Below are 14,493 nucleotides of genomic sequence, written 5' to 3'. Positions count from 1 at the left end.
CAATGGAATGAAACAAGTCTAGAAACACATTGAATTATATATGAAAACTTAGCATATAAAAAGGTAGTATCTCATATTAATGGGGAAAGAAGTTTTTAATAGATTGTTTTAAAATAACTGAATATCCTTTTGAAAAGTATAAATTATATCATTTTCTCACATCATATGTAAGAGTAAATTCCTATTAGAACAAACAAATGTACCAAATATACAACTATCCAAGTATTAGAAGAAAATTCTTTAATAACCTGAGTAAAAGGAAAGGCTGTCCATGACACTAAATCCATCACTATTTTTTTAAAAGATAAATTTGCCATTAAAATTTTTAAAATGTGAAAAATCATGGTAAATAAAATAAAGTCACAAGAAAATGAATGGATTGGGAGAAAAAAAGTTGTAGTGAATATTCTAGATGACTAGTAACACTGAAACAAAGACATTGTTTCTTTTTTAATGTAATCAGTACATATAAAGAGTTTATTTTTAATTGTGAGGCGAAAAACCAAAAATTGCAAGATACGTTTAAAAAGCCCCAAAATATATTACATGGCTTTTAAAAGATGCTTGCTCCTTGGAATAAAAGCTGTGACAAACATAGACAGCATATTAAAAAGCAGAAATGTTACTTTGCCAACAAATGTCTGTATAGTCAAGACTATGGTTTTTCCAGTAGTCGTGTATGGCTGTAAGAGTTGGACCATAAGGAAGATTGAGCACCACAGAATTAATTCTTTTGAACTGTGATGCTGGAGAAGACTCTTGAGAGTCCCTTGGATGGCAAGAAGATCAAATCAGTCAATCCTAAAGGAAATCAACCCTGAATATTCATTGGAAGGACTATGCTAAAGCTGAAGCTCCAATACTTTGGCCACCTGATGTGAAGAACTGATTCATTAGAAAAGAGCCTGATGCTGGGAAAGAGTGAAGACAGGAGGAGAAAGGGACAACAGAGGATGAGATGGTTGGATGGCATCACTGACTCGATGGACATGAGTTTGAGCAAGCTCCGGGAGTGGTGATGGACAAGGAAGCTTGGCATGCTGCAGTCCATGGGGTTGCAAAGAGTCAAACACGACTGAGCAACTGACCTGAACTGAAACATATGAAAAAGTATTCAATACCTTTCATAGTATAAGAAGTGCAAATTAAAATCTACATGAAAATATCATTTCTAACCAATTTGATTGGCAAGACATTCAAAAGCTTGATAAAAATCCACTCTAAAAAACTGTAGAAAAAGAGTTGACAATAAAATGTTGATGAAAATAAAAACTGATGTAACAGTGGAAAGAAATTTAGCAATATCTAACACAACTACACATTTATTTACTTCTTTATCACAAGATCCACTAAGAATTTTCGTCTTAACCTAAAAATCTTCTAAGGATTTAAATGATGATAAATGTCCAACATTATGAAAATAAATTTGCATGTGGCTATTATTTTGGCTTCCCTGGTGGCTCAGGGGAAAAGAATCCATCTGCCAAGTAGGAGTCACAGATTTGATCTCTGGGTCAGGAAGATCTCCTGGAGAGGAAATGGCAACCTATTCCAGTATTCTTACCTGGAAAAACCCATGGACAGGGAAACCTGGTGGGCTACAGTCCATGGGGTTGCAAACAGTCAGACATAACTGAGGGACTGAGCACACACACATGGCTATTATTGGCAATATCATTGGTAATTGCAAGATGTTAGAATTAACCTAAATGCTCACGTATAGGATACTGATTAAATACATTGCTCCATTTACAGAATGGAGGGCTACACAGCTGTAAAGATGAGTGAGGAAGGAATCTATGAACTGATATGGAGTGACTTCTGGGATATATTCTTAAGTGAAAAAGCACAACGTATGTATAATGTGATAACTTTGGGGTAAAAAGATGGTAAAATAAAATAAGATCACATATCTGCTTACTGTTGCAAGATGAAATATAAGAAGAATAAACAAACAAATAAATAAACAAAAACCCAAAAAGCAAATTGGTTATCTGCAGGAGATGAAAGAAAAACTAAGTGGAAGAGTTTATCTGAATACATTTTTTGCATAGTTTTGCCTTTTAGAACATGTTAATGCTCTATAGATTAAAACATATATACAGTGAAATCAACACAGTTGGAATGAAAGAAAAAAATCTAAAAATGTGAACATAAGCAAATGAATCCTGCTGTATTTCAAATACATAATATAATACACAGAAATGACATCTCTGATATGAAAAATGGGAGAGGGAGATTTTCTTCATTTATAAATGGTAGCCCCAACCATTTTCACAAAGAATTTATGTCCCTCCTGATCCCTATCATTCATATGTTAAAAGCATATTAGAGGTAGAAGCTGTTTGTGTGTGTGTGTGCCCATGTGTATGTGTTCCCCTACATATCTGATGGAATAATGAGTGGATTAAACCACGGAAGTCCTAAATTCAAATCCGCACTAATGATGAACTACTGGAAAGAGAAAACAACAAAAACAAATCCCCTTCAAAATCATATCAAAAAGAATAAATACCTAAGAATAAACTTAACTAAGGAGATTAAAGATCTATACTTTGAAAACTATAAAATATTGATAAAAGAAATTGAAGATCATATGAATAAATAGAAAGATACCTTGTGTTCATCAGTTTAGTTCAGTTCAGTCGCTCAGTCGTGTCCGACTCTGCGACCCCATGAATCGCAGCACGCCAGGCCTCCCTGACCATCACCAACTCCCGGAGTTCACTCAGACTCACGTCCATCGAGTCAGTGATGCCGTCCAGTCATCTCATCCTCTGTCGGCCCCTTCTCCTCCTGCCCCCAATCCCTCCCAGCATCAAAGTCTTTTCCAATGAGTCAACTCTTCGCATGAGGTGGCCAAAGTACTGGAGTTTCAGCTTTAGCATCACTCCTTCCAAAGAAATCCCAGGGCTGATCTCCTTCAGAATGGACTGGTTGGATATCCTTGCAGTCCAAGGGACTCTCAAGAGTCTTCTCCAACACCACAATTCAAAAGCAGCAATTCTTCAGTGCTCAGCCTTCTTCACAGTCCATTTCTCACATCCGTACATGACTACTGGAAAAACCATAGCCTTGACTAGACGGACCTTAGTCGGCAAAGTAATATCTCCGCTTTTGAATATGCTATCTAGGTTGGTCATAACTTTTCTTCCAAGGAGTAAGTGTCTTTAATTTCATGGCTGCAATCACTATCTGCAGTGATTTTGGAGCCCCCCGAAAATAAAGTCAGACACTGTTTCCACTGTTTCTCCATTTATTTCCCATGGAGTGATGGGACCGGATGCCATGATCTTCGTTTTCTGAATGTTGAGCTTTAAGCCAACTTTTTCACTCTCCTCTTTTAATTTCATCAAGAGGCTTTTTAGTTCCTCTTCACTTTGTGCCATAAGGGTGGTGTCATCTGCATATCTGAGGTGATTGATATTTCTCCCAGCAATCTTGATTCCAGCTTATGTTTCTTCCAGTCCAGCGTTTCTCATGATGTGCTCTGCATAGAAGTTAAATAAGCAAGGTGACAATATACAGCCTTGACGTACTCCTTTTCCTATTTGGAACCAGTCTGTTGTTCCATGTCCAGTTCTAACTGTTGCTTCCTGGCCTGCCTACAGATTTCTCAAGAGGCAGGTCAGGTGGTCTGGTATTCCCATCTCTCTCAGAATTTTCCACAGTTTATTGTGATCCACACAGTCAAAGGCTTTGGCATAGTCAATAAAGCAGAAATAGATGTTTTTCTGGAACTCTTTCTTGCTTTTTCCATGATCCAGTGGATGTTGGCCATTTGATCTCTGGTTCCTCTGCCTTTTCTAAAACCAGCTTGAACATCTGGAATTTCACAGTTCACATATTGCTGAAGCCTAACTTGGAGAATTTTGAGCATTACTTTACTAGTGTGTGAGATGAGTGCAATTGTGTGGTAGTTTGAGCATTCTTTGGCATTGCCTTTCTTTGGAATTGGAATGAAAACTGACATTTTCCAGTCCTGTGGCCATTGCTGAGTTTTCCAAATATGCTGGCATATTGAGTTCAGCACTTTCACAGCATCATCTGTCAGGATTTGAAATAGCTCTACTGGAATTCCATCACCTCTACTAGCTTTGTTCATAGTGATGCTTTCTAAGGCCCACTTGACTTCACATTCCAAGATGTCTGGTTATAGATGAGTGATCACACCATCATGATTATCTGGGTGAAGATCTTTTTTGTACAGTTCTTCTGTGTATTCTTGCCATCTCTTCTTAATATCTTCTGCTTCTGTTATGTCCATACCATTTCTGTCCTTTATTGAGCCCATCTTTGCGTGAAACATTCCCTTGATATCTCTAATTTTCTTGAAGAGATCTCTAGTCTTGATTGGGAGAATTAATATTGCTAAAATATCCATACTACAGAAAGCAATCTACAGACAGATTTAATGCAATCCTTATCAAAATACTCATGACATTTTTCACGGAATGAGAACAAACTATCTGGCAGTTTACATGGAAACATAAAAGGCCCCAAATAGCCAAAGCAATCTTGAGAAAAAAAAGAACAATATTTCCTGACTTTAGACTGTACTACAAATCTATAGTAGTCAAATCCCAGATGTGGCATTTTGTGATAGTAACCTCTCATTTTGTCATATGTAAAATGTAGTGATTAGGCAATCACAGGGAAGATGATACTGAGGATTCAAGGAGATAATGTGGTTCAAAGCACAGGCTGTAAAATCCTATTTCTGGGTTCAAATCTCAGCTTGATCTCATTTTAACTTTGGAATCTTGGACACAGTATTTAACTTCTTTGAGTCTTAGTTTCCTCTTCTATAAAACTGAAGAAATAGTCATACCTGCACCTGAACTTTCTAGTAGGGACTAGATGAATGAAAAAAAAGTGAAAAAGTTAGTTGTTCAGTCGTGTCCAACTCTTTGTGACCCCATAGACTGAAGCCCACCAGGCTCCTCTGTCCATGGAATTTTCCAGGCAAGAATACTGGAGTGGGTAGCCATTCTCTTCTCCAGGGCGTCTTCCCGACCCAGGGGTGGAACCTGGGTCTCCCGCATTGGAGGAAGATTCTTTTCCTAAATGAGTATATTCATTCAAATAAACAAGGTCATACATGTAACAGATTTCATTGGAATGTAAGTGCCACAAAAAAGGAAGGGTCTTTTTTATTTTATTTGCTGCTTTACTTTCAGTTCTAGACCCTGCCTGGCACCCATCCAGTCCTCACCACACATCTATGAAATGAATGAATAAAAGCCTTTTCCTGGTCCCCAAATACACAAAAGTTATGGAAATGTTAGTTGTGTTGCCATTTTCTTTGTAATCCTGAACATCCTCATTACATTATTGTAAATGTAGTAAAGATGCTTGGGATTCAAAAATAAGTGGGAAAATACAGACAATCTCTTTTACTTTCAACATACAATGCTGAATTTCATTGCATAATGTAAAGATTGACAACCGAGGCATAAGTAACCTGGGAGAAAAAATGGTTTGATGGTAGGAAAGAGTCCATGCAGCCCTCTCTTGATTGATGTGTCTACAGTGGTTACTGTGGGGCTTCCCATTCCCTACTCTCTGATAGCTTGAAGAGGGAAAAGAAAAGAAAAAGGGCATCCCAAAGCTAAAAATACTCAGTCTTAAACAACAAAAAAGAGATAGAAGATCTGAGTATCAGTAATTGATTCCTTTGAAGTTTTATGTTAGGGGAAACTCGGGCCCCTAACAGAAGCTCCTGATCTCAGTAGGGGAAAAAGTAAGTCCTTTCAACATAAGTCTTCTCACAGCTTAATAACAGGTTTCAGTTCTCCTTGAGAAAAAAAGCTTCACTAGATTACACCCCAGAGCCATATTTCTTATAAACTCTGTCATCTAAACTTCTGGACTGAGCAATGAAATAGTCTTGGGAAAAAAGGGAATTTATAGTTGGAAAAGGAAACCCAATCCTTCAATGGAAACCCAGTCTATCTGCTGGTCACTGTCATGCCAGCATTTAAATCAGGGAGGATTTTGTTTTGGCTCTGCTTAGTTTGTTGTGCCCAGAGTCCGAGTCCCCAAAACTGAGAGAATAAGATGTCCACAGCAATGCAAAAGCATAAAGGGGTTTATTACAAGCTCGAGCCCGGGCCTAGGTTTCATCCAGCACAGTGGAATCTGACAAAGGCCCTGAGCTCTGAATCACATATACTTTTATACAGACGGTTGTTTCTGTAACAGCATAGCTGATTGGTTAAACCATACGCGCGCGGGGGACTTTTAAACCTCGCATCCCTATCTGGATTGGCTCGGGTCTGGCGCAGCCCGGGGCTATGGGGATTTTTTCTGATTGGTCGAGCTACACTGCCTGCGGGAGTTCCCAGAGCCTCAGCTTTTCTCAGGCCTAGCCTCCCCCTGAGTCTGTCCCGTTTGGTCCTAACAAGTTAATAAATTATTTATTATGGAAATGAGAAATTTTGCAGTGGAATAAGAAAAGCATCGTTTAAAATGACAAGTGGAGGTCAGTGTCATCAGGATCAATGTGAATTTAGGTATTCTCTAATGAAAAGTTTTCATCCAGAGCTTACGAATTTTGTCCAGAAAGAACCCAGGTCTAGATCCAGCTCTGATGTTAATTGACTGGTTACATTGGGCAGGTTGCTTTCCTTCTAGACAAGTTTCCTCATTTTTAAAATGCCAGGAGGGCAAAGAAGGCAAATTCAAATAAATATTTTTAAGCTTCTTTCCTTTAAAGCTTCATTGTGTACCTTTTTGCGATGTATAAGCTTTTCTTTCCAGCCAGAACAAAACATTTTTTTTTAATGCATCTATTCAGATGGAAATTTTTCACGTTGGTGGGATTCAAAAGTCTGTTACTGAAAAGTTAGCATTTCTTTTTTCTTTCCCTAAAAAAGATAATTTCTCAGACCAATAATCCGTTCAGTGCTGGAACAGCGATGTAAGGAAAGGGTCAGTCCTTCCCTCTCTAGGTTTGCTCTTACCTGACCACTGAAAAATACGCACAGCCTAAAAGTTGAGGGTTAGTTTATATTCAGTGGGAATGTTAGGACTAGAGGTCAGGACAGTATCTCAAGTGACCCCAAGAAAACTCCTAGGAAGCAGGGAAGGAGCCAGGCTACATAAAAATTTGCAGCAAGGGGCAGGTAATCTGAATATGAAAAGATTACTGCTAATTAAGAGAAAACAATCTCTCACATGAAGAGACTTAATGATATTCTATGTATGGGGAAGATGCAAGCCCCTAGGCTTGCTGAAAATTTTTCCCATCTAGCTATCTGGGGCCAATCCTGCTTTCTTTATTGTTTACATACTAATTTCTCATCACCATAAGAAATGACAGTTGTGGTGAATGGCAGCTTCTCATATCCCCCCAGCTCCTTGGCACTTAAGGGGAGGAAGTAGCTGATGACTTCCAGATAGCCTGCTTTGTTTCACCTGGGCTCAGAAATTTGCATTTGGAATAGACTTGTTTATGGGTAGAGTGTAGAGCAGACAATATTTCATTTCACATACCACACTCAAGTTTTCTTCCCTTTCACAGTCTCCTTTCAAGGTGGGGAGGGTCACTGACATTGACCACGTTTGCCCACAGCTCAGGCAGTGGCTCTTTTTGGAATGAGGTTACCATTCCTCCTGCCTCTGCCCTGACAATGACTGGTGTGAAGCCGACTTCTGTCTTAGTCCATGCAGCAATATGGTAACTGCATTTGGGCTCTGGACCCAGATGGACCTCTCATTACCCTTGTATGAAGGACTGCATGTTCCAATGTACAGAAGAGGAATCCACATCAATCCCAGGAAAACTACTATTTTCCACTTCAGCTTTTGCCAGAGAGCCAAACATTTATGGACTATCTTGTATTACCAACCATCAATATAGATGGTTTCTGATACCTACTGCTGCTGCTGCTGCTAAGTCACTTCAGTCATGTCCAACTCCGTGCGACCCCATAGACGGCAGCCCACCAGGCTCCCCCATCCCTGGGATTCTCCAGGCAAGAACACTGAGTGGGTTGCCATTTCCTCCTCCAATGCATGAAAGTGAAAAGTGAAAGTGAAATCACTCAGTCGTGTTCAACTCCCAGCGACCCCATGGAGTGCAGCCTACCAGGCACCTCCATCCATGGGATTTTCCAGGCAAGAGTACTGGAGTGGGGCTGATACCTACTAGTTTTCCTTGATTGTAACCTCCCCCTGCTAGCACCTTGGAGGAGAGAAAAGATGAGCTATAGGCTGACCCTCCAAGCACTGAATGAGATAACCCCAAAGCTTCCTCTCATGTACCCTAAACTCAACAGCCTTTAGCCACCTTAAGATTCTTGGCCAAGTAAAATGGGCAACATCCTGGCCAGGAAGCCAGGCTATAAGACTCCAACTCTTAAGCCCACCACTTAGTATATGTGAGAAGATGGACAGGATGGAATGCTATAAGTTATTTTTCTCTGGTTTCAAGAATGACTAAGTCTATGTCTGTCGACAGAGCCAATACACAGAATGAAGTAAGTCAGAAAGGGAAAAACAAATATCGCGCATTAACATATACATATGAAATCTAGACAAATGGTACTGATGAACCTATCTGCAGGGGAAAAATAGAGACTCGGGCATAGAGAACAGACTTTGGACACAGCAGGGGAAGGAGAACACGATTATGGACAAATTGAGAGAGTAGCACTGAAATAGACACATTACCAAATGTAAAATAGATAGCTACTGGGAAGTTGTTGTATAACACCAAGAGCTCAACCTGGAGCTCTGTGACAACGTGGAGGGGTGGGATGGGGTGTGAGGAGGGAGGAAAGTTCAAGAGGGAGGGAACATATGTACACCTATGCTGATTCATGTTGATGTATGGCAGAAACCAACACAACATTGTATAGAAGTTATCTTCCAACGAAAAATAAATTTAGTTTTTTTAAAAAAGCATAACTGGGTCTGAATACAACAATCTAAATTCTCTATAATCTGTAGGGCATTTCTCTGAGTTTGTTTGGGAGGACTAAAAAGAATAAAGGCAATTATTTCCAAGGCTGAAGATCTATTTGTGGCAAAGAGCTGTTTTAATAATTAAGCTACTTTCATTATTAAAAAAAACCTTTCCCTTGAAATCTACAGTTAGAAATAAAAAAGAAAAAAATTCTTAGCAAACTCTAAATCATTTAAATTATTGGTGAAAATCAAAGTAGTTTTACACCCCCCTTCTTTAATACAAATTTATTTATTTTAATTGGAGGCTAATTACTTTACAATATTGTATTGGTTTTGCCATACATTGACATGAATCTGCCATGGGTGTACATGTGTTCCCCATCCTGAACCCCCCTCCCACCTCCCTCCCCATCCCATCCCTCTGGGTCATCCCAGTGCTCCAGCCCCAAGCACCCTGTATCATGCATCAACCCTGGACTGGCAATTCATTTCACATATGATAATATACATATTTCAAGGCCATTCTCCCAAAGCATCCCACCCTCACCCTCTCCCAGAGTCCAAAAGACTGTTCTATACATCTGTGTCTCTTTTTCTGTCCCGCATACAGGATTATCGTTACCATCTTTCTAAATTCCATATATATGCATTAGTATACTGTATTGGTGTTTTTCTCTCTGGCTTACTTCACTCTGTATAAGAGGCTCCAGTTTCATCCACCTCATTAGAACTGATTCAAATGTATTCTTTTTAATGGCTGAGTAATATTCCATTGTGTATATGTACCACAGCTTTCTTATCTATTCATCTGCTGATGGACATCTAGGTTGCTTCCATGTCCTGGCTGTTATAAACAGTGCTGTGATGAACATTGGGGTACACATGTCTCTTTCAATTCTGGTTTCCTTCAGTTCAGTTCAGTCACTCAGTCATGTCTGACTCTTTGTGACACCATGAATCACAGCATGCCAGGCCTCCCTGTCCGTCACCAACTCCCGGAGTTCACCCAAACTCTTCTCCATTGAGTCAGTGATGCCATCCAGCCATCTCATCCTCTGTCATCCCCTTCTCCTCCTTCCCCCAATCCCTCCCAGCATCAGAGTCTTTTCCAATGAGTCAACTCTTCGCATGAGGTGGCCAAAATATTGGAGTTTCAGCTTCAATATCAGTCCCTCCAATGAACACCCAAGACTGATCTCTTTTAGGATGGACTGGTTGGATCCCCTTGCAGTCCAAGGGGCTCTCAAGAGTCTTCTCCAACACCACAGTTCAAAAGCATCAGTTCTTTGGTGCTCAGCTTTCTTCACAGTCCAATTCTCACATCCATACATGACCACTAGAAAAACCATAGCCTTGACTAGATGGACTTTTGTTGGCAAAGTAATAGCTGTGCTTTTCAATATGCTATCTAGGTATGTCATAACTTTCCTTCCAAGGAATAAGCGTCTTTTAATTTCATGGCTGCAATCACCATCTGCAGTGATTTTGGAGCCTGAAAAAATAAAGTCTGACACTTTTTCCACTGTTTCCCCATCTATCTGCCATGAAGTGATGGGACCAGATGCCATGATCTTAATTTTCTGAATGTTGAGCTTTAAGCCAACTTTTTCACTCTCCTCTTTCACTTTCATCAAGAGGCTTTTTAGTTCCTCTTCACTTTCTGCCTCCTTCCTTACACCCCCTTAATTAATAGGAAAACAAGAAGCAGTTCAGCTGTGGGCTGGATTTTTACTCTAATTCAATTTTAAACAGAAAAATACATATTTGTTGCTGTTAATTCTAAAAGAAATACACATAAATCCTAGGTATATGTGCAACACTTGTAGCATAATACATCTTAGATAGAACATTATGGATATCTAATCAATATCTTTCTCTTGTCATCATGCCCATGAATTCTTATGTGACAGGACGTGGATTTACTTGATGGAAGGGTAGATTCTTATGAAAATAAATGTGGTGTATTATCCAGGTGAGTGTCCAAAAGACATGTGAGTTCCTGTACCACTTTGCCCTCAGTGTTGATTCCATTTATGACTAAGTTCCCCCGTTACTAAGGCAGTATGTTATATATTCCAACAGCTGTAATCACTGTGCTGTTCTAAATTGTGAATCAAATATTGTCTCCCTGCAACTTGGAACCCATGGTTTGAAATCTGCTCTTTGGATTTGCGAAGATCAGCTTCTACTTCTTGAAATGATGACTCTTCAGTTAGTATTGGGTCAGGAATATCCCCTGCAGAAGGAAATAGCAACCCACTCCTGTATTCTTGCCTGGAGAATTCTATGGACAGAGGAACCTGGCAGGCTACAGTACATGGGACTGCAGAGAGCTGAACGTGACTAAGCAACTAAACAACATATTTCTTCTTTGGCAAGATAAACCTTCTCAGATCTTTGAACTGCTTCATAAAAACTCTTAATTCAAGTAAACTGTCTTGTACGACTATCTTTTAAATATGTTCTGAAAGTGAAAGTCTTTCAGTCATGTCTAACTCTTTGCAACCCCATGGACTGTAGCCCATCAGTCTCCTCTGTCCATGGAATTCTCCAGGCAAAAATACTGGAGTGGGTAGCCTTTCCATTTCCAGGGGATCTTCCCAACCCAGGGATCAAATCTGGGTCTCCTCCACTGCAGGCAGATTCTTTATTATCTGAGCCACCAGGGAAGCCCAAGAATACTGGAGTGTACCCTTTGCCTTCTCCAGGGGATCTTCCTGACTCAGGAATTGAGCCAGGATCTCCTGTGCTGCAGGTGGATTCTTTACCAGCTGAGCTATCAGGGAAGCCGAAATGTGTTAGTTGTTCAGTGGCCTTTCTCTTCTGGTTTCAGTAATAAATTAGTATTTAAATTCCTGATTCTCACTGCCTGATATTTTAGTTCCTTTAACTGTTTGCTGTCTGTTTCTTCCACTAGGATATAAGTGTCATAAAAGCAAATATTTGTTTTGTCCCTTTCTATATGCAAGGAGATCCAACCAGTCCATTCTGAAGGAGATAAGCTCTGGGATTTCTTTAGAAGGAATAATGCTAAAGCTGAAACTCCAGTACTTTGGCCACCTCATGTGAAGAGTTGACTCATTGGAAAAGACTCTGATGCTGGGAGGAATTGGGGGCAGGAGGAGAAGGGGATGACAGAGGATGAGATGGCTGGATGGCATCACTGACTCAATGGATGTGAGTCTGAGTGAACTCCGGGAATTGGTGATGGATAGGGAGGTCTAGCATGCTGCGATTCATGGAGTCGCAAAGAGTTGGACACGACTGAGCGACTGAACTGAACTGATACTTACTCTTTAGAATAATGTTATCCCATAGAAGGTGTACAATGAATATTTACTGTATAAAATTGAATAAATAACTGACTGTATCATTTATTTTTAAAAATAAATACATTAATGTAAAAATAAGAAAGCCACAAACCATCCATAATTCTGTAACTCAGAAAAAAATGAACATTTAGTGACAAAGTAATGATCCACCTGAGTTGTCAGGGTTATGCAGAAGCGAACCAGCAAGAGGGCAGGAAAGGAGAGTTGCGTTTCAGAGAAAGCAGAACATGAAAGGGGCTGTGATGGAGGAAGCGCTAAGACAGACTGTCTGGAGACTGTAAGGGAAGGAAGATGCCAGATGAAGGGGAAAGGCAGGCAGGGCTTCCAACATGCTGAAAAAGTCAATTGTGCACTCCTTGTGAAAGAGCTTTGTCTTTATCCCTTCATCCCCTACATGCCATTGAAGAGTTCTTTGAAGGGGTGTTTGGGCAAATTTACATAAAAATCATTCTATATCTTAGAGAACTAACTGGAGACCCTGCTACTGTCTATAAATCTTTAAGGACCTACCCTAGGAATTCAGCAGCCCGATCACACAAGCCTCAGATGTCTTTCATCAAGGCTGGGTAGTTTGAGCTACTTTAAAGCCACTGAAAGATCTCTTATAACTTATCTGTCTGTGTGAGTCCCTCTCCCTGCCTAACAGAGCTGCCCTTCCCCTGTGCTTTGAAGAGCTCTCTCACACAAGGGACTGTACTGGGTGACTGTGGACCCTCTGTACCCAGAGGCACTGGCATGACTATTCTACTGAGTCATCTCCATGGCCACCAGGTCAGGGCGCACCCTCACTTCACCAAGTCTGACTCCATAAGCCAGTTAAACTATTAATAGTGATGACAACAATAACTGACACTGTAATAGAAAACTTACAGTTTGGTCCTCATAGGCAACTTGTAGCACAGATATCACCATCAACTCTTTATAGATGAATCAAACAAGGATCAGAGCACTGAAGTAATGTGTTCAGTGTTACAAGTTGAGGACAGAGCAGAAAAGGGATTCATACCTGGGTCTTCTGGATCCAAACTGTATGCTTTCTTCATGTATCCTTATTTTTCTGTGACCGAGTAGAAAGTTCTGGAGAGAAAGAATTCCTATTTACTTCACTCAGAGTTCCTGTACTCATAGGCCCACTGTGAGGCTGTTTTCTCATGTGTAAACTTGGGTTAGTAATAGCTAATACTTACTAAGCATGATCTCGCCAGGCTACTGTGCTAAGTGCCTTCCACGGTCTAGTCCTTACTTCCCATAACCTGACACCAAACACAGTATCATTCTTTCCATTAGTCAGGTGGAAAACCTGAAGCACAGAGGGGGAAAGTGACGCTGTCACCAGAGTCAGTGCTCATCCATTCTGTCCCCTTATTTCCCATCATGCCTGGCTGAGAGAATCAAATACATGTTACTCATTTAAATTTTACTCTTTACTAGAAATTTCTATGTATTATTCTTTTGTGGAAATCCAAGTGTTTCTGCAGTTACAAAATGCCCCAATCTGAAGATTATCCATCAGAGGCTAGTACTTTTTGATAATTTCATTTCTTACTTGGGCTTCCCCGGTGGCTCAGCCAGAAAAAAATCTGCCTGCAATGCAGGAAATCTAGGTTCAACCCCTGGGTTGGGAAGGTTCCCCTGGAGAAGGAAATGACCATCTATTCCAGTATTCTTGCCTGGGAAATTCCATGGACAGAGGACAAAGGAGCCTGGTGGGCTACAGTCCAATGGGTCAGAGTCGGAAACCACTTAACGGCTAAACCACCACCATCTTTTACTTAGATGAATATTAAATGACTATATTCCAAGAGTGTGACATGGAGAGGGACACAACACTAGGATTGAGGAAACCTCGGCCCTTGTCTCTATTCAGCCACTAAGTCACTGCATAACCTTGAACAGGTCATGCAGCGCATTTGGGTGTGCTGATTTCCACTGTGTAATAAATTCATGAGTCTATTGATCACCGCTTCATTTTCATTCAGCAGTGGTGAAATAGATGATTTATATTCAGTGATAAAGCTGCAAAATACTGTTGAAATGACCTGATCCAATCCATTGTTTTATTGATTCAGGAACTGGAATTGAGGATGGGAAAATGACTTATTCAAAATTATCAAACCAGGGTCAGAATCAGGACAACAAGTTTTGTCTCCTGATTCCTAGCTAAATATTTCCTCCTCTAATGCACACTGGCTTGCTTTCCCTATAAAAATCACAGATAGTAGCAAAACTCTAGGATGCTTTCAGAAAT

At 40.2% G+C, this 14,493-nt stretch overlaps 1 long non-coding RNA gene across 1 annotated transcript in view; it reads right to left on the bottom strand.

Annotated features, from left to right (window-relative positions):
* Positions 1-13,440, bottom strand: part of LOC120851929 — a 32,148-nt gene extending 18,708 nt beyond the window's left edge. Inside the window, exon 1 of the long non-coding RNA XR_005718442.1 lies at positions 13,252-13,440. This is a non-coding gene — a long non-coding RNA (uncharacterized LOC120851929). The remainder of the gene's footprint in view (positions 1-13,251) is intronic.
* Positions 13,441-14,493: the final 1,053 nt, after the last annotated feature.

Source organism: Oryx dammah, unplaced genomic scaffold, assembly GCF_014754425.2.
Source record: "Oryx dammah isolate SB20612 unplaced genomic scaffold, SCBI_Odam_1.1 HiC_scaffold_25, whole genome shotgun sequence".
Classification (NCBI taxonomy): domain Eukaryota; kingdom Metazoa; phylum Chordata; class Mammalia; order Artiodactyla; family Bovidae; genus Oryx; species Oryx dammah.
This window is presented reverse-complemented; position numbering and strand designations above follow the sequence as displayed.